The 4462-nt window shown below is 39.1% G+C and overlaps 1 pseudogene across 1 annotated transcript; it reads right to left on the bottom strand.

The window, feature by feature from the left end:
* Positions 1–384: 384 nt before the first annotated feature.
* LOC148873689 (putative disease resistance RPP13-like protein 3) lies at positions 385–2495 on the bottom strand (annotated as a pseudogene). The gene is made up of 2 exons (XR_016105545.1): positions 2252–2495; positions 385–2146 (listed from the first exon to the last, which is right to left on the bottom strand). The product of XR_016105545.1 is annotated as a putative disease resistance RPP13-like protein 3 (transcript).
* Between the last annotated feature and the right edge of the window lie 1967 nt (positions 2496–4462).

Below are 4462 nucleotides of genomic sequence, written 5' to 3'. Positions count from 1 at the left end.
GCTTAAATCCTGAAGCTTGGAGAATCCCCTTGTAGAGAAGGTCATTTTCGTCCCATCGAATGAATTCACTCCCAAAAAGAGCTCCCTTAGATTTGGTAGGTCCCCTATCGTTACCATCGGCTCGTCTTCCTGTCTGCCTCTGCCTTAGATGCGCGTGCCTCAATCTCAATGTAGCGAGATTTGGTGGGAAATCATGAGACGGAGGTAGCCTTCCTGATGGTCCAAATTTTCCATCCAATACTAATTCGAAGATGTGTACGTGATGATGCACTAATGGAAAAATAGGAAACAATGAAGAATTCGGTGCTTTCAAACCTAATAATCGCAGTTGGTGCAGTTTGACGATGGCATTGGATAATACTTCTCTATACACCCCTCCTAAATCTTCCTCATAATCCCATATCCATAAATCTCTAAGATCAGTCCACCATTTATCCAGTTGCCTGAGTGTAGAAATAGGACCTGGAGGTCTTGTAGAGAGTCTATTCTTGGAGGTGGAGAAGCAGCATCCAAACACTTACTACTCTACTCAAACTCATTAGAGTCCATGGCTTTATAATAATTATTAAATGTGTGCGTCAAGTTTCTTAATTTTTTCAGTTTCGATATTGCTCTACTGGGCAGGCTTTTGATGCAAGTTTGGAATAAAACTAGTGTTTGTAAACAACGGAGATTGCCTATACTGGACGGGAGTGTTCGTATTTTAGTTAAGGAAAGATCCAAGTACCTGAGAAGGACAAGTTGTCCGATTTCCTTTGGCACGTTCTCTATCTCTTTCGTATGACTTAGATGCAATACCCTGAGTAGTTTGAAGCTTCCAGAGAAAACAAAGCCCAATAGGTCCTTTTGGAGGCCACCAGTAGTACTGATGAAACATATCAATGGATGGAGATAGCTTTTTGTATCTGTGGGTTTATACGTACCAGTAGATGTGCTACTGTTGTCATCAGCTGTACCATTACGATCATGGATGGCAAGTCTCCGTGCCCACACCAATGAGCTATCCCTCCCGTTAACTTGTAGAAATTTATCTTTCTCTGCTTCTCTAATTGCCAAATCTCGTAAAAGATCATGGATACGACACGATTTAATCTCACCATTAGATTCTAATCTTGATACTTGGACCATGCTTCTTTGAACTTGTTCCTGTAGGCAATCCTCTGCTACGTCTTCCATTCTTTCAGATCCTCTTTCTTGTATAAAGCCTTCTGCTATCATAAATTAATCAGCTCTCTACTACTGAATTCATTGTCTTCTGTGTAAAAACCAAGATAGAGAAAACACGACTTTGGCTGATATGCCAAATCTTTATAACTCAAAGCTAGAATTTCCTTGCAACTCATTTCATCCTTACTTAGATGCCAATACACACTATCATGAATTTTGGACCATTCACCAACTGTCTTCCTCTTCGTGGACAAAAGACCGCCCATTAGAACAATAGCCAGCGGCAATCCACTACACTTCCCAACAATCTTCTCTGCTAGGTCTTGTAGTGGCTCTTTTATTTTTGCATCATTATTTTGCACTACTTCAAACGGGAATACCTTCTTCCAGAAGAGGTTCAAACCTTCCTCCTTATTTAAATGGCGTAATTTATAAGGCTCAATTGATGGATCAGCATACCTGGCTATTTCTTCATTACGAGTAGTAATCAGTACAATGCAATGCTTATTACCTTCATCAGGAACTAGAAGAGCTGCTTTTAAAATCTCCCAATCTTGTATTTTCCACAGATCATCAAAAACTATCAGGCATTTGTTTTGATTCAGAAGATTAGACAACATCATCTTCAAATCTTCCTCGTCCTTCATCCTTAACACCCTTTTCTCTTCATCCGTGAGGTTCGCTTTAATTCCTTTAATGGCAGCCCGTAGTAGTTCTGATATCTTGTATTGTTGGGAGACATAAACCCATGTACGAACATCCAAGTGTTGTTTAACATGATGGCTATTGTAAATTTTTCGAGCAAGACCCACGATGGAAACAGTAATGAGTTGCCGGGCATCATCTCGTGTTAGCAGTCGAGTTACCTCCTCTTCATCCTTGTGAAACCCTACCACATCAACTTCTTCAACATTGAGATCTCTTCTTCGTTTCCACTGCAGGGGTTCGTTGGAATGACCTGAACTACTTTCTCCTGCAGCTTCAATAGTTTGAATATCTAAAAGTGGTTAACTTTCTGTTGATCTCTTGTATCCTTTTTCCCGTCTTGTGGAGAGTGACAAAGTGGAAGGGATAGGTGACATACCTGAGACAGATGTTCTTCTGACGTCGTACGTCGTTGCTCTGCTTTTAGAAGGAGCAAATCTATAACATCCTCGGCCTCGTAGACCAAGTCTCTCATCTGGCTCACCCATTCTTCCATCGGTGTGCTACTTTGCTGTTTCTTATCAGCATCCTTGAGAAAGGCTGTAATCAATCGGAATTGATTCTGGAGTGATCCGCTCTGCTGCTTCACTCCGAGCAGGAGATCAGCTTCATCAGACAACAGCGAGAGAGGGAAACTGATAATCGCCTCTTTATCTCTTTCTTTTCACATTCAGTCTTCCGATCTAAAACGAGACAAAATTAATAGATTGTGTAATTATTGAACATCCCGCTCATCTAAGCTACCTACCCTTACCAAACTTGTGCCATCTTCCGAGGTAAGGTAAAACCACACAAAATTAATAAAATATATGAAATTATTGAACATCTACCTTTTATAAATGGAGCCGACTCATAGATACTTTCTAAGCCAAACTTCTATCCGGGTGTGCATAGTTTCTCTTGGAGTCACAACTGACGGTTAACATATGAGTAGCACCAAGTGATTGTGCTTCGTTGTTGATGCATCGGTGATTGGTTTTATATATATTTATAGTAACTTTCATTAGGTTAAAGCCAAACAAAAACTAATGGGGAAAAACAAAAAGACAGTAAAATATCACTCTAGCTTGCTTTTCAATTTTGACTGGACAGATGGAATTGATTGTTTGTTGCTAATCCATTTTGTAGCGACTGGTTCTTGGTTAGTCCAATAAAAAAAAATTGGAAGGCTCACAAGCCATTTTCTGAACATGCCATTAAATATTTAGGCAGGGAGGATTACTTAAGTCTTGTTACTCACAATGACTTCTTCACATTTTTCTTAAATTTATAATGACTTTTCAAAACCTCCAAATAGCCCCATGTCAGTTAGTTTTTATTTTCCAAAACCCACTTTTCCTTAATTGAAATTATCCACGGTATTAATTGGACCGGATTTCTTCCAACTGAATCCAGTCCAATATGAGTCCATTACAGATGAACCAGGTACAACTAATACTCTGGACCATTTTGGGTCAGTCCAATTTAATGTTGGGATCAACCTAAACCTGGTCCATTGACACCTGTATTCTTATCTCCTATCAATATTTCTATAGACCAGATATTGGTTGAATCCAACATAACCAACAAAAATTCATTATGGATGGACCAGGTCCAATCCAATCCACCAAATGCTTTGGACCATTAAGTCTGGATTGCTCCAATTCAGTATGTCTTATTGGTCCATCCAGTCTCTCCAAATTGATTTTAACTTGGACAGGATCCAACCCAAAACTGGTCCATTGACACCCCTACACATAAGCATTAAGTAGTTTACATGACCAAACTACTACTGTTCTATACCTATGAAAGCACAAGATGTGGACTCTAATTCAGGATCGACCTTGGGTATATCAACCTGCTTTGATGCCCAGTGAGCTTCACCGGCAGTGATAATATCCTCTACTATGGATTGGCTTCAAGCTTAGCTTATTGATTGATAGCTGCTCAACTCAACGAGCCTGATTGCTAGTCCATATCTGATGTGGGAGGCCCTCTTCTCCAACATTATAATTGCCTGAGTCAACGTGTATCGTCCTGCCTCTATAATTTCTGCACTCCAATATAGCAGGGGGTGCTTTGCTGCAAATTTTCAAGAAAATAGGGCAAGGTTGAGATATACTGGCCAAGAGGCTGCAAATTTTAAATTCACGTTATTAGCCAATCACAGAAATAAGAATCAGTTTGCTTTGTTTCTCGCTGCTCCTTGACGTACAGCCAAGCTGAACTTAGTATTGAGGCCAAATTGTTTGATTAGAATTGATAATGATAAGTAAATGAAAAAGCTCCAATCATGTTTTCATTTCCTGGGAATAAATTCTTTTTATTCTATTCGATAAATATTGAAGATTTATGGGTTTCTTGTTTTAATTACTTTTCGCGATTAAAGAGGGGATTATTGTCTGAAATTTGTATTTCATTCCATCCTTCTTTAGCTCTAGTTTAGAATGCAGATACAAATATCCATTGTTGAGGAGGCCGGGTCGGAAACTATTGAATTGGGATTATCTGATTTAATTCTCTTAAATCTGTCTTCATTTCCTATTGAATTGCAGGAAGTTATTTATTATCTCTTTGTACCTTAAATCATATGATATGATTTTCCAGTTGG

This window comes from Nelumbo lutea, chromosome 1 (genome assembly GCF_056320005.1).
Source record: "Nelumbo lutea isolate HS-2025 chromosome 1, American lotus-T2T, whole genome shotgun sequence".
NCBI classification, from domain to species: domain Eukaryota; kingdom Viridiplantae; phylum Streptophyta; class Magnoliopsida; order Proteales; family Nelumbonaceae; genus Nelumbo; species Nelumbo lutea.
The sequence above is the reverse complement of the archived record's forward strand: the minus strand, read 5'-3'. Positions and strand labels throughout refer to the sequence as shown.